This window comes from Macaca mulatta, chromosome 18, assembly GCF_049350105.2.
Source record: "Macaca mulatta isolate MMU2019108-1 chromosome 18, T2T-MMU8v2.0, whole genome shotgun sequence".
In the NCBI taxonomy this organism is placed as follows: Eukaryota; Metazoa; Chordata; class Mammalia; order Primates; family Cercopithecidae; genus Macaca; species Macaca mulatta.
The window spans coordinates 44,141,947-44,158,208 of record NC_133423.1 but is presented as its reverse complement, the minus strand read 5'-3'; the positions used below and the strand labels follow the sequence as shown (position 1 = coordinate 44,158,208).

General features: G+C 44.8%; 1 protein-coding gene across 8 annotated transcripts in view; it reads right to left on the bottom strand.

The window, feature by feature from the left end:
- The window catches only part of ZBTB7C (zinc finger and BTB domain containing 7C), a 384,618-nt gene that overhangs the window by 168,704 nt on the left and 199,652 nt on the right, over positions 1–16,262 (bottom strand). The window contains exon 1 of one of the 8 annotated variants that reach the window (XM_077975041.1): positions 13,902–13,996. The exons of 6 other annotated variants lie outside the window; for them this stretch is intronic. The gene's annotated coding sequence lies outside the window, so the exon portion shown is untranslated. Of the gene's footprint in view, positions 1–13,901; positions 13,997–16,262 lie in introns of those variants that run through there. One more of the 8 variants, XM_077975037.1, reaches the window with a different exon arrangement.

Genomic DNA, 16,262 nt, shown 5'->3' with positions numbered 1-16,262 from the left:
TTTTTTTTTTTTGCAACAGTATTTAATTGGCTTGAATAATATTTAATTAAATTGCATAATTACAATAGCAAGTTCCACTGGCATAAACAGGGTTGGGAACGAAGCCCAGCTGCCTCCAGGAAAGCATTTGGCTCAGCTGGTGGGAGCAGACATGGTGGACATCTTGGACAGCAGCCTTCCTGTCCCAAGTGTTCCTCTAGCTGTGGGTATCAGTCAGGGGGAATGGAGAAAGCTGGTAAATTTGACAAGTCAGCTAATTGCAGTTTAGAGGGCATCTAGTGCCCCCCTTATCCAGACCTAGGAAGGTTACTTCTCCAGAGACTAAGGACCTGATGCTGGCGTGCCCACCTTGGTCCAGTCCTCCCCTGGGGCTGCTTCTTTCCTACTCCACCCTGTGGGGAGTGGGCTGTACCTCTCCAGATACCTTTCCCCTCCCTGCATCTCCACCCAAGACTTCCTCCCATTGCAGCTTTCTAGGAAGGATTTGGCAAACTTTACAGCTTTAGTAACGGACAACAGCCAAATGCACCACCCTCCCAGAGGTGACAGGAACTTCTTACAGAGGTGAGTTTCTAATATGTAATTTCAGGCATCTGCAGTAGGTTGCTTGGGGAAGGATTTGGGGGTCAGAGGGATGTCTAGGAGTCTCTCAATCACACTGTCTTCCTGAGGCTACATTTATGTCCAATTGCGTCACAGCTGTGCACATGTCCCCCTAAGAAGATGTGGTCATGGACTCATCTCTCATTCTTCACGTTCCGAAATCCTTCATGTTGTATGGGATGCTCTCCTCTTTTAACTTCCCTTTGGAAAGTCTTTTTTTCTAGACCCAGCTTTATGGGTCACATATAGCAAAAGTCAATATTTAACCCAAATGCCACCAAATCAATGAACCACCCACTCAACCAACCAACCAACCAACCAATCTCAAGTACAGTGTTAGCAGGCACCTGCAACTCATGAAAAGTAGAAGGAAAATGCCCTTCCGAAGAACATATCTGTAGTGAACATTTGCTATTTTGAACCATCCACCTTTCATTCTGCCTTCTTTTTGGTGAGAGAAAGCTAATTTCCTCCAGATACCACCTGGCCCCCACAGCCAATGTGTTTCAGGGGTGGGTCATGGTTGGCTTAAGCCAATCAGCTCAGCTCTGTTCCCTGGCCATGGTAACCAGACCAAATTCTGTCACATAAGATATAAGGAGATGTTTGCTGGGGACTTCTGGGGAAGATGCTCCACTATTGGAGATGTGGAAGGTGCTTGCAAGGCCTGGGGCTGCTACAGCCATTTTGTTACCATAAGAAGTCCAGTGAGCAATGCTGAGCTATCACAGAAAAATGGAACTAGGGACCAGATCAAACTGCTCCTGAAGATCATCCTGCTTCCAAACTCTTCATTTATCTAAGTCAATAAATTACTTTTATTGTTTTGAATTGGCTAACTTTTAAAAATCAAACTGATACATATACATGGTTTTACAAAATCAAAAATAATAAAAGCCCAGCAATGAAAAATAGCAGCCTCTGCTCCAGCCCTCTCCACACTGAGCCCCAATTCCCAGAGATAACACCTCTCAATTTTTAAAAAGCAATTTTTGTTCTTCACTTACATATTTTTAAATAAATGCTGTATTGGTCAGCTAGGGCTGCTGTCACAAAAATGTCATAAACTGTGTGACTTTAACAACAGAAATCTGTCATAGTTCTGGAGGTTGGGAGGGTTCAAGGTCAAGGTGCCAGCCAGTTGAGCTTCTGCCAAGGGCTCTGCTCTTGGTTTCAGATACCACCTTCTCACTGTGCCCTCACATGCCAGAGAGAATACACTCTCTGGTGTCTCTTGTTAGAAGGACACTCATCCCATGGGATCAGGGCTCCACCTTTATGACCTTGCTTAATCTTAATTACTTCCTTACTCCAAATACAGCCATATTGGGAGCTAGGGCTTCAACATATGAATTATAGAGGGATGCAATTCAGTTCATAGCACGTTTCTAGATTTCCTACTTTAGATATTATCTATTAGTGTCTCATAATGAAAATGAGGTTTTATCTCCCTCTAAACACACGTTTCTGTTCCCTGTATCTTCCTGATACCATCATTTTTAGTGAAATCAATTGTCAGTGTTTGCAGTATTGTGATGAGGTAGATACGATTCATGGATGAGCCCAAGATACAATTTCCCTTCTTGTATAACGTTATACCTTTTCCTTTTCATTGTTAAAAACAATGGCTTTATATGGACTTAACTCTTATTTACACATAAACTGACTTCCAGGTCTGTTAAAATCCCTTCCTAGACAGTTCAGCAAGTTAGGAACCTGTCCACTCCTTTTAAATTTTTTCCTAGAATCACCCCATCTAGAGTTCCCCATCTTCCAACTCCAGTCTAGATCAAGTGCTCAGAAGCCTGGTGCACAGCTTTCATCTGGATTCTTGCATTGGACTACCAAACACACTGCATCAATTTCGAGTGCTGCTCTAACAAATTTCCACAAACCAAGTGGCATAAGACAACACAGATTTCTTATCTTAGAGTTCTGGAAGTCAGCATCGGGAATGGGTCTCAGTGTGCTAAAACCAAGGTGTCGGCAGGGTTGCGTTCCTTCGGAAGACTCTCAGGAAGAATTGTTTCCTCAACATTTCTAGCTTCTAGAGCCACCACATTCCATGGCTCAGAGCTCCCTTCCTTCATCTTCAAAGCCTGCAACCTTGGGCGAGCCCTTCCCATATTGCCTCCCTCTGACCTCTCTTCCATTTCCCTCTTTCGTGTATAAGGACCCTATGATTCTATCCAGCACATTCTGATCACCCAAAGCAATCTCCCCACCTCAGGGCCAGCTGATTCACAGCCTTCATTCCATCTGCAATCTTCAATCCCTTCTGCTGCATAACCTAACGCCCTGGGGATTAGGATGTGGACATCTTTGGGAGTCCATTTTCTTGTCTACCCTACACGCCATGCTTGTTTTTGGTTTACTTTGGTTTCAGTGGCATGAATGCTCCTCTGGCAGCTTCCTGAGAAAGGCTGCATTGGAGGTACATCATCTGAGCCCATGCCTACCTGAAACGACTATTCCTCTCACTCTTGACTGGCACGGAATAGAAAGCAAAGCTGGAAACCACTGTCCTTCGGAAGGCTAAAGGCACTGTCCCAGTATCTTCTAGATTCCAGGGATGCTGGTAGAAAGTCTAACACTGTTCTGTGTTCTGATTTTTGCAGGCAACCTCCTTTTTTTCTCTCTGAAGGTTTTATAACTCTTCTCTTTATCTCTAGGATTCTGAAATTCCACAACCATGTGCCCCGATGTGGGTCTGTGCCAATTATTCTCGCAGTCTGGAAGCTCTTGTATAACTTCTCTGATACTTTCGTCTCCTCGGGTTTATTCTCCATTTCTGGAACTCCTACTGCTGGCCCTCCTAATTTCCTTAATCTTTTCAAATCCTCGTTTCTAAATCATTGTCTTCTTTTCCCACATTCTGAGTAAGTCCGTCATTTCTCTCCCTCAAATCTTCCGTTGAATTTTAAATTTCTGCTATTATATGTTTAATTCCTTATTCCTTGGATGTTTCTTTTTTATAACCTTCCATTCTCACTTTATGGATGCATTATCTCCTCTTCTCCCTCTGAGGACATCAATTACAGTTTTATTGAAGTTTTCTTCCACTCCTGGGCTTGGCTCTATTCCGCCAGCTCCTTTTCTGTTGTTGTTTAATTGTTTCCTTTTCTTCCCCCTCCCCTTCCTCCGCCTCCTCCCTTCTCCCCCTCCTCCCCTTCCTCCCTTCTCATTCTCTCTGTCTCCTGTTAGAGGATTCCTTTCTACAAATACCAGCTGATACTTCACCATCATTTATATTTAAGAGTAAGACACTAAAAATTGTTCATTTCTCGAGGATTAGGGAGGGATCTAGTCCTTTTCCAGAGGATATGATCCAAAAAGTTCCAGACTTGGAGACACTGCTTACAGCTGAGGGCAAGTTTGAGCCCTATACTCAAAATGAAAGAAGGTATTCAAAACTGCATGCTGAGTGGCGGCACTTCTAGTGTTTCTCTACTTTGGGTGAGAATTTGAGGAAATGTATTTGTGTGTGTGTGTGTGTGTGTGTGTGTGTGTGTGTAATTTTGTTTTTCCTCTTGGGCCAGCCAGTTTACTTGCAAAGGAACCCTCAGCTACCCTGCCTGGAGACAGCACCCTGGCTGCCAGTATTCTCGGAGCCCAGCATGCAACACCTGTTTTAGAATTGCACAACACTGGAATTTCCTAGGGGACTCTAAAGAGTGCATTAACCATGAAGAGTCAGCAAGAAACCCTTCTGTAGTAGGCAGGGTGACCCCAAATCATCCACATCTCCCACCCGGTCGTGTCCCTTTCAGGTTCATATGTCAGAAAACCCAACCCAGACATATTTAGTGACCCACACTCCATATTTTGCCTTGGTGAAGGGCTCGTGTGGCTGGTGTTTGTAGTAGAGGCCAGACCAGGGAAGGACGAGGAGGGCAAATCTAACCCCCACCTGGAGACAGACTCAGTCCACACTGGGCTCACTGATAACACCACACCAAACACAAGCAGGACAGGCACGAAATATCTCATACCACAAGCATCAGCAGGTGTGGAATCGAGACCCAGAGGCCAGTTCCTAGCCTGTTATTGCAGTTTTCTCATAAATAATATGAAAATCCACCTGGTCCTGAGGATAGAGTTTTCTAGCAGACGGATGCCCGTCAACAGGAAATGGGTCCTTGTATTCAGATAAACCACAGACACCCTGCACCTCCACAGAAGCATGGTGCAGGGCAGGGTGGTCATCAGCCTTCCGCCCTCATCCCAGCTCAGACTCCACACAACAGCATCTAAACTCAGGCCCTGAGGGCCAAGCAGCCTCTGGTGGAGCAGAAAGTAGATGGGCTCTCTATGGGGAAGCCAACACTTGGCACAGGTCCCCACCTGCTTCTTGAAAAGCAACAGACATGGTCTCACTCACTGTGGGGAGAAGCTGAGGTGTGTGGCTCACGCCTGACCCTGGTGTGAAGTGGGCCACCCCAGGCACTGCCCCCTTGGAGCCCCAGGCAGGTGCAGAACATCTAACAGCAGCACGTGGGCATCGCACCTGCACCGGTGAACTCCACTTTCCACACAGGAAAACATCCCGACACCCTAGATCTCACTTTAAGCCCCGAAAGACATGGCTATGTAAGTACAAAGTCATTTTTGTAAAGTGGATCATTCCCCTCCATGGCTTCCCCCTCTCCGTGACACATACAATTGATCTGTTCTTCAGATGTTCAGACTGAACACCAGGCATGCTGAGAAGGAGAATCACCCACTTTAGAATTATTTTTTAAAAACACATAAACATCAACAACAATTAAACCCTTTGCTGACAGGCATGCATGAATGCTGGGAAGCAAAGGTATAGCCCAGGATGTAAATCCAGGGGATGGGTAGGCCCCGGCAAGGGATTCTTTGTATCTTCATAAACTTGATCAGGGCTCCTTGGCTGTCCATTCCTGTGATGACATCACCCCTGGCTCTGGCCCTGCCCAGCAGAGTCCCTGTCCCATGCTCTGACCAGTTCTTGAGGGAGCCCAATGACTCATGGCATTGGATTTTCCACACATCTTCCCCCGGTTTCTGGAGCCCGCCCCTTCCTCCACCTACACTCCAGGTGTCCTGCCTCTCCTCCTGCCTTTTTCCCTCCATCTTTCCAGAGCCACCTCCTTTATCTCCACCCCAGGTGCCTCTTGCTTTTTAAAATTTGTTATGAAATAGTTCAGACATACAAAAAGGCCAGAAAAATACTATGATGAACACCTGTGCACCCACCACCAGGCTGCATAAATAAAAAGCAGCTCTTTCTAATCCAAGGCCTGCATCCCTCTCTGACACCACAATTCCTAGCAGCCTTTGTTCCAGTCTCCCTCAGAAAAAACCCAGAGAGCTGCATAAATCCAAGGCATAACCAGCTGTCATCTGGACTCCACTGTATTAATTTTTCCACTACCCTTTGTGGCTGCACGAAGCTCCCTTCCACCCACCAGCCTGTCTTCTTCCTTTATGATTTGACCACTTCCTAATCCCAGAGGGGAACTGGCTTGCTGAAGGCTTCCACCTAGCTAAAAGCCACACGGGCAGGTCAGCGGAGAGCTGAGTGTTGGAGCAGGGACTTTGCCTGGGTGATGCTGCTGGGCCGGACCACAGTGCTTCCTGCCCATGCTTAGGCACTAGGCCACTGTGCACCAGGAATGGTGCAGGGGCTGGGAGGAGGCAGGACATGGATACTACCTTCCATGGCCTTGTAGTCTTTTGGGGACAACAGACACATGCAGAGAGGCAGCCCAAAGCCTTATGGGCAGGGCTGGAGTTCGGGGTATCTGCCTGTGCAGCAGAGCGGGGGCTGGTGAGGCCCAGAGAGGCCGTGAGGGATTAGAGATGGAACTCAGAATGGGTAAGGATTGAGGGAGGGAGGGAGGGACATGCTGGAACCTTCTAGGTGAGAGAAAGTAAAGCAGGAGGCACAGTCGCAGGGCAGGACAGAGAAGGGGGACAAAACCAGGCTGGGGGCGGAAGGTGGCTGGCAAGATGAAGCCAGCTGGGCAGGGTCCTGGAGGCAGCGGGCCGTGAGGGTGGGTATGGAAGCTAAACATGCGAAGGCACCCCACCTCTCCCTGCCCAGCGGTCCTTAGTATCCCACTGTGCTCTGCTCAGATCCTCAGTGGGGGTGGGTGTGTGGGGGAAGCTTTTTGTGACTGCTTCCTCCCCCACCCCACCCCCACCGCACGCAGGCCATGAGAGGACACAGAAGGCCAGTGCTGTTGACATTGGCACAGCCTGAGCAGAGGCGGAACATGACGCACTGGGTGCCTTCTCCCCTGCAGCTTTACCCCAGGAGATAAAGAGTGTCCATGCAGCCAGGAATCCCATGGTGGCTGGAACCCACAACCCTGGGCAGAGGAAGGGCTCAGGAGTTGGGCATGACCTTCCCCTGCCTCCCTCCACAGGAGCCTCCAGGCTGGAGATCACCTCCTACCGCCCCACCCACGCCCCTGGCCTTGCCCTCTTCCCCTGCTTGCCATTCATCCAGCAGCCTCAAGACCCCCTTTTCTCACCCTCACCCAGCCACGGCCCCCCCAAGGTGTCCACACCTCCCAGCATGGAATGTCAGGCCCTCTGTTGAGCAAGAGGATGGAGGCCCAGATGCCTAGCCTTGGTGCCTCTGCCATGAGAATCTTCCCCCTTTTCTGCCCAGGGCCTCACTCACTACCTCCATCTTCTCACACTTTCCCAGCAGAGCCCATACTCCAGGACTTCATGCACCAAGGCCTAAGGGCTCACAACAACACAGAGCATGGCTCCGAGCACAGTCCTAAGTCAACAGAGCCACAGCTCCAGGTGGCTGCAGATGTGGGAGGTGGCATCAGTGGACTCATGTGGCCGGGGACATAGCTGGCCCAGGCTGACAGCTGGCAGGCTCCACTATGGGGATCTTTCCTTAACTCACCCTATGTGGAGACACCTTAAAGCTACTGAGAAGGACAAAACAGCTTGGGTCCACTGTAGGAATGTTCTGCAGTGTGGAAGAATGGACTTCCTCTTTTGCTTCTGATTCTAGACCCATATTCCAGAAATGTCAACAACAGGGACAGCGGCCCCATGGAGCTGCCTTCAGGTTGCTTCATTTCTTTGTGACCTTTTCAGGGCTAAATCTTTTGGTGCCACCTTCCCTCAGAAGTGGGACCATGGGCTCCCACTGCCGCACCCCCTGGGTTGGGTGTTCCTGTGGTTACCCTGAGCTCTGTCCCGCCACTCTTTATATGATTCCTGAAGCAGGAGCTGTGTCCCCCTCATCTTTACAACCCCAGCACCCAGCCCAGAGCCTGGCACAAGGGAGTTGCTTGAGAAGTGCAAGGTGCAGGCAGCCCCCTACCCCACCAAGTAGTCTTTGCAGTACACGGTAGAGAGGAGGAGAGGCTCTGAAGAGGGGGTGTCTCCTCTACCCGTAATTTCCCTAGGGATTTTTCAGTGACGGTTGTAAGTCATCCTTAACCATTCTGCATGAGTCCCTGATCCTGAACCAGGTGACCCACATATCAGCCACAGTATGAAGCTGCTTTTGCACACATGGGAGATGTGCCCCACTCCTGCCCACCCCCCTACCCCACCACCTCAGGCCCTCACCCCTTCTCTCTGCAGTGCCTTCCTCCTTTTTGCATTCCTTCTACCTCTGATTTATACCTTGGACACTCCATCAGGTCACACTGCTTACAGTGGTGGGAGATGGATAGAATGTGCCTGGAGATGGTCCTCACAAAGACAGCAGACACACTGGGAGGAGCTGGCCTCCTCCTCTCCACCCACCCAACTCTGCGCATGCCCAATCTCTCACTCCAGCCTCCCTTGTGAACCTACCCACCCCATTCCACATGAATCTTTTTACCTAGATACTCACTGCACTTATCATCTCCTCTTCTTGCTTGGCCTTCTGGGCTGCTTCTATGGGAGAGCCTCAAGCCAGGTGGAACTGGAGAGGATGACTAATGCCCTTTTATAATCTCGTTGGGAGACCAGGCCCATGCAGGAAGGGAAGGTATAGGTTGGAATGCTCGATAGCTTTCCTTGCTGATTGAGCCAGAACCTAAACCCAGGCCTCCGGACTCCTGAGACATTCCTTCCCTTTATGCAGCTTAAGCTTTGCCTCCTTATCTACAGCAACATTCCTAAGGACAAGACCATGCCTCTTGAGGACCAAGCAAAAGAGTCACCCAGACTAGGACCTTGGCAAATACTTGACAAATGGTTGTGTTCTGTGTTTCACAGCCTAAGGTTACTTCCACAGACCCACTCCTCAGTACCAATTCCATCCTCTCTCTCAACACATCCCAGCTATACCCCTGCAGCCTATGCCAGAGGCTCCCATGGAAACTCAGCCAGGAGCTCTCAGAGGAGAGAAGAAGTGTGTACATTTAGCCCCCTTTGGGCTCACTGGCAGTTCTCATTTGGCTGCTGACTTCTCTTGGCCACTAAGCAAAAAGGTAAGTACTCATTTTAATGGTGGCAAGGGACAGTGAGCAATTAAAAAGCAGCCCAGCTTAGGGGTGGGGACCAACCTTGAGGGGGGTTACACCTGCCTAGGGACCAATGACCAGGGATCCCCAGGGCCCTGGGGACACTCTTCTTTCCCCTCTCTTCACTGTAGGAAGATTTTCAGTGTAGCCAGGAGTATTTATTGAGGTCTAGCACTCTGCAGAAGGGGTTAGAGGACATCTAACCCCTTAGTTAGTTTACAGTTTGGTTCAGATAAGACTAGAACAAATAAATGAATCTAGCAAGGTTGCTAGACACAAGGTCAATAATCAAAAATCAATTATATTTTCTATAGACTAGTGACAATATGTAGAAGACAAAATTTTTAAATACAACTTACAATAGTATTAACAAATTAAATACCTAAGAAATAAAACCAGTGAAATATGGGCACAACCTCTACACTGAGAAGTACAATGCCGAGCGAAATCAAAGACTTAAAGAAATGGAAGTACCATGTTGATGAGTTGAAAGAATCAGTAGTGTTAAGATGTCTATTTTCTGTAGGAAGGAAATAGACATCTTAACACTATTGATTCTTTCAATTCATGAACATAGTACTTCCATTTCTTTAAGTCTTATATGTTTATTCAACTATGGTGAGTAAACATAAAAGATCATGCAAATACAAAATAAAGAGACTATATTCTGCACCAACCAGAATGGCTGAAATAAAACATCAAGGGTTGGCGAGGATGTATAACAACTGGGACTCTCTGAAATGACTACTAGATCAATACAATTACTTAGCAAGGGAGGGGAAAGAAGAATGTCCCCAGGGCCCTGGGGATCCCTGGTCATTGGTCCCTAGGCAGGTACAACCTCTCTCAAGGTTGCTCCCCACCCCACCCCCAAGCTGGGCTGCTTTTTTATTGCTCACTGTCGCTTGCCACAATTAAAATGAGTGCTTACCTCTTTACTTAGTGGCCAAGAGAAGTCAGGCAGCAGCCAAATGAGAATTGCCAGTGGGCCCAAAGGAGACTCTAGATTCAATGCAGGTCCAGTCAAAATCCCAGCAGTTTTGTTCCCTTGTGTTTGTGCATACATGTGTGGAAACTGAGAAGTGATTCCAAAATTATATGGAAATGCAAATGACCTATAATACCCAAGTCAGTTATGAAGAGGAACAAAGAGAAATTATGTGATATCAAAACTTCTACTGTAAAGCTACTGTAGTAAGCAGAGTGGTATGGTATATAGGTTCAAGTACACACAAAGAAGCCAATGGAATAGAATAGAATCCAGAGATAGAGATATTCACATATGGTCACTATGACCAAGGGTCCACTGCATTTCAGCTGGAAAAGAATCGTGCTTACAATACATGGTGCTGAGTCAACTGGATAGCTATATTAAAATAAATGTTTCCCAGCACTTTGGGAGGCTGAAGTGGGAGGATCGCTTGAGCCCAGGAGTTAGAGACCAGTCTGGGCAACATGGTGAAACCCCGTCTCTACAAAAAATAAAAATAAAACATTAGCTGGGCATGGTGGTGGGCGCCTGTGGTCCCAGCTACTCCAGAGGCTGAGGTGGGAGGATCGCTTCAGTCCAGAAGGCTGAGGCTGCAGTGAGCTGTGATCTCACCACTGCATTCCAGCCTCAGTGACAGAGCAAGATAATAAACAAACAAACAAACAAATAAAGTTGACCACTGCTTCCCACTGAAGTAATTTTGAAGGGATCATAGACCTAAATATGAAAGCTAAAACAAAGTTGCTGAACAAAACCCCTGTGGAATATATGTTCATGATCTCGGGTAGGCAAAGAAGTTCCTTAAACAGGACAGAAAAAGCACTGACCAGAAAGGAAAAGATTGATAAATGGAAATTTGTTAAAATTTAAAACTTCTCTTCATCAAAAGACACAATTAAGAGAGTAAAAAGGCAAGCTGTAGAATGAGAGAAGATATGTGATAGAGAACTTGCATCCAAAACATACAAAGGCAACAAATAAGAAAAACATAGGGCCGGGCGCGGTGGCTCAAGCCTGTAATCCCAGCACTTTGGGAGGCCGAGACGGGCGGATCACGAGGTCAGGAGATCGAGACCATCCTGGCTAACACGGTGAAACCCCGTCTCTACTAAAAAACACAAAAAACTAGCCGGGCGAGGTGGCGGGCGCCTGTAGTCCCAGCTACTCGGGAGGCTGAGGCAGGAGAATGTCGTGAACCCGGGAGGCGGAGCTTGCAGTGAGCTGAGATCCGGCCACTGCACTCCAGCCCGGGCGGTAGAGACTCCGTCTCAAAAAAAAAAAAAAAAAAAAAAAAAAAAAAGAAAAAGAAAAACATAGACTCACCAATTAAAAAATAGGAAAATATTTGAATAGGCACTTCGCAAAAGAGGATATCAAAATGGTGAATAAACATATAAGATCATGTAAACACAATATAAAAAGACCACAGGGATGCAGCACTGCAGCAATCAGAATGGCTGAAGCGAGACATCAAGTGCTGGTGAGGATGTATAACAACTGAAGAGGGGGGCTCCCTTCAATGACAGTCAAGAATGTAAATCAATACAATTACTTCAAAAGAGTGTTCAGCAATATCACTTAGAGCTAAGCATGCATACACCATTCAACCCAGCAAGTTCACTGTTAGGTATGTACCCAGAAAAGGTATTTATGTACAACACAAAAACCTCAATGAGAATATTCATAACATCATTTAAAAAGATAGTCTCAAACCAGAAATGATCAAAATATCAATCAACAATAAAATGGGTAAAAAAAGTGTGGTATAGTTACTGCATGGATACTATATAGTTACAAAAAAGAATAAACTTCTGAATATTCTACAACATGAATAAATCTCACAGATCATCTATCAATCATCTATCATCTATCCACTGTCTATCACCTATCTATCTATCTATCTACCTATCTATCTATCTATCTATCATCTAACTACCATCTATCTATCTATCTAGCTAGCTAGCTAGCTAAACTATATTGTATAGAGACTGGATTTCCCTGTGTTGCCCAGGCTGGTCTTGAACTCCTGACCTCAAGCGATCCTTCCACCTTGGCCTCCCAAAGTGTTGTGATTACAGGTGTGGGACACCACACCAGACCACAGATATATTGTTAAGTGAAATATAAAATGAGTGAATATGCCATGATTCCATTTATATAAAGCTCAAAACAGCAAAACTGCTGTACAATGATACAAGTTAGGATAGTGGTTACCTTTGAGGGAGTTCCGACTGAAAGAAGGTTTAAAAGGGAGCTATCCAGAGTGCTGGGAATGTTCTAGAACATGATCATGGTGTGATTACAAGAGTGCTTACCTATGCAAAAATTCATCAAGCTGTGCATTTAAGATTTGGACACTTTACTGAAAAGGTAGGAGGGTGTGCTGGGGGGCAGTGGTGGAAGACAGGACTGAAGTCAGAAGACAAGAAGCCAATAAAGCATAGCCAGGCAAGGTATAATGAGGGTTGAGAGCTGGCCTTGGTGGCCTTTCCTGTGCCCAAGAGCCTTGGGGGACAGGGCAACTATTCCAGTAAAAAGGTTAATGCGTCAAGGGTGAGCACTGAAGATAAAAAGGCACTTTTTACCAGCACCTAGTCCACTTTGAAAGGACAAATAAACAAGAGTGGTTCCTCTACTTTTGGAGTGTGAGTCAGGAAGTTAAGCTGCCACCTGGGGACTATCCACCAATGCCATCCCTGGAGACCACAGAGACCTCTGTCCCCACCCCTGATTTGTATGAAGTGCTGGCTGTTCTAGAAGAAATTAATAAAATTGGTTTTCTTTTCTTTCTTTTTAAAAACCTAGATCTTCGAACTCACGTCTCTCTAACTTCTACTTATGCCCCAGGAGACAAAGGGGGTGGGAGAATATCTTAGTTAGCACAGAGCCTGGAGTCTTATCCAGATATAAGAGGTGTTGCTTTACATATCATTTAACTCCTGCAGGCTCCTTAAGATTTCTACCCACTAAATGTGTTGCCTGACCCAGGAGGACTTTGTCAGCCTTTCTTCTCATCTCCACCACTGATCCTGCTCCTCGGCCTGGCTCGGAAGCCCCTGTCAACTTCAGCTCACTCACCTTCCCAACATCTCAGACTCTGTGTGGCAGAAGGATGGCTGAGGTGTGCCACTTCCTTATTTGCTCTCCCTTTCCTGACTTAACTTGTGATTTATTGATATTTGTTTGCTTTTAGCAATCCAGCAATCTGGTTTTATTCTCCCACCCTACCCCAGTCACTTATATTAGGGTGGCTCTGGAAGTCTGTTATTTGGATTTGTTCTCCATCTGTCCCGTGCTCACTGTTGCTGTACTCCATGTTATACTGTTTAAAAATAAAGTCGAAAAAGTAACAACTAAATAGATGACAGCCTGGCAAAAACAGCAGCTGTTGCCCATAAGGCAAAATAGAGAATATTCCCTGGATATATTTATAGAGAAATGGTATTACAGAGTGAGAGAGAAAAGAGGAGAGAAAAGGGGTCTCAGCTAATGCAGTATCATTTAACCATCTCTGATGCTGAGGAGGCAATGGATGCTCCAAGTTGGGACCTATTATTCAGCCCTCGGGCTCCAAATGGAAATGTGCAGGTCAAAGGAGTCTAAAGAGGAAGCTGGCGTCTGGGAACTTCCATGAGATGAGTGTCTGCATCCCGACCCAGGTACAGGTCAGATCCAAATCAAGCTAACAAGTCCAGACATTGGAGCAGATATAACAATGAATTTCACGTTAATTCTGCTTTTGACAAACTTAAAATCTAGTTGTGCTAGGAAGACACAAAATTCCCAAAAGTCAATAATAAAATTTATTTTAAAATGCAAGTCACTGACTGAGAATAGTGGCTCACCCGTAATCCCAGCACTTTGGGAGGCCGAGGTAGGAGGACTGCTTGAGGCCCAGAGTTCAAGACCAGCCCAGGCAGCATAGCAAGACCCATCTCTACAAAAAATAAAAAACAATTAACATGGCGTGGTGGGTCACACTTGTAGTCCCAGCTACTCTCGAGGCTGAAGTGGGAGGATTGCTTGAACCCAGGAGATCAAGGCTGTAGTAAGTCATGAATGTGCCACTAAACTCCCACCTAGGCAACAGAACAAGACCCTGTCTCTTAAAAAAAAAAAAAAAAAAAAAAAAAAATCCAAGTCATATGATACCAAAAGGACAAATGACAAAATAAAACATAAATGGGACTTTATCAAAGTTGAAAACTTTTGGGTTTTAATGGACACCATCAATAAAGTGAAAAGCAACCCACACTTGGGAGAAGATATTCGCAAATCCAAGAGACTTGTGTCTAGACTATTTAAAGAACTCTCAGAACTCAAAAATATTTTAAAAGATAACCCAATATTTAAAACATAGTCAAAGGATCTGAATAGACATATCTTCAAAGAAGATATGCAAACAGCCAATAAATACATGAGAAGCTGAATAATCATTAGCCACTAGGGAAATGCAAATGAAAACCATAATAAGGTATCACTATCCTCTCAATAGAATGGCTAGAATCAAAAAGTCAGCTAAGAACAAGTGTGGGCAAGGATGTGGAGAAATTGTAGCTTTCACACACTGCTGGTAGGAATGTAAAATGGCACAACCACTTTGGAAAACAGCCTGGCAGTTACTCAAAAGGTTAAATATAGAGTTACCATATGATCCAGAAATTTTACTCCTAAATATATACCCCAAAGAAATAAAAGCATATATCCACATATAAGCTTATACACGAACATTCACTGCAGAATTATTCAAAATAGCCAAAAGTGGAAACAAATGTCCATCAATTGATGAATGAATGAATGAATGAATGAATAAAAGGCAGTATATCCACACAATGAAATATAACCCAGTCTTAAAAAGGAATGAAGTTCTGATAAATGCTACAACATGGATGAACCTTGAAAATATCACGTAAAGCAAAAGAAGCCAGCCACAAAAGACCACATATTATATAATTCCATTTAAATTACACGTCCAGCATAGGCAAATCATTAGAGACAAAAAGCAGACTAAGTGGTTGTCATGGGGTGAGGGAAGAGAGAATTGGGAGTGACTACTATCTGACTGACTATTGGGGTATCTCTGGGGGTGGAGAAAATATTCTGGAATTAGAAGAGATGGCTGCACAACTCCATGAATGTCCCCAAAACTATTAAACGATATACTTTAAATAGGTGAATTCTATGATGTGTAAATTATATATCAATTAAACTGTTTTTAAAAAAATTCCATAAAGTTTATATGGAGAGACAAATGACTCAGAATAGCCAACTCTATTGAAGAACAAAGTATCCAAAGGACTGACTTCAAGAACTACTTATAAAATTATGCTAATGAAGACAGCATAGCATTGGTGAAATAATAGACAAATAGATCAATGGAACAAAGACAGTTTAGGAATAAACTCACATAAATATAGTCAACTGATCTTTGACAAAGGAGTAAAGGCAGTGAATGGAGCAAAGATAATCTTTTCAATAAATGGTGTTAAAACAACTGTATATCCATACACAAAAAATTAATCTAGACATAGACCTCACATTCTTCACAAAAATAACTCAAATGAATGAATCATAGACCTAAGTGTAAAATGTGAAACTATAAAACTCCTAGAAGATAACAGAGGAGAAAACCTAGATGACCTTCTGTATGATGGTGACTTTTTAGATATAACATCAAAAGCACGACCCATAAAAGAAAGAATTGGTAAGCTGAACCTTATTAAAATGAAAATGAAAATCTTCTGCTCTGCAAAAAACACGTCAAGAGAATGAGAAGACAAGCCACAGAGTAGGAGAAATATTTGCAAGCAATAAATCTGATAAAGAACTGGTATCCAAAATACACAAAGAACTCTTAACACTCAAAATAAGAAACAATTTGATTAAAAAGTAGACAATTTGAACAGACACCTCACCAAAGAAGATAGCAATTAAGCATATGAAAAGATGTTCAATATCATATGTCATTAAGGAGACACTACTGCACACCTATTAGAATGCCCAAATCCAAATCACTGATGACACCAAATGCTAGTGAGGATGTGGAGCAACATTGAACTCTCATTCAATGTTGGTGGGGGTGCAAAATGATACAGCCACTTTGGAAGACAGTTTGGCAGTTTCTTACAAACTTAACACAATCTTACGATATGATCCAGCCATCACATTCCTTGACATTTACCTAAATGAATTAAAAACTTATGTCT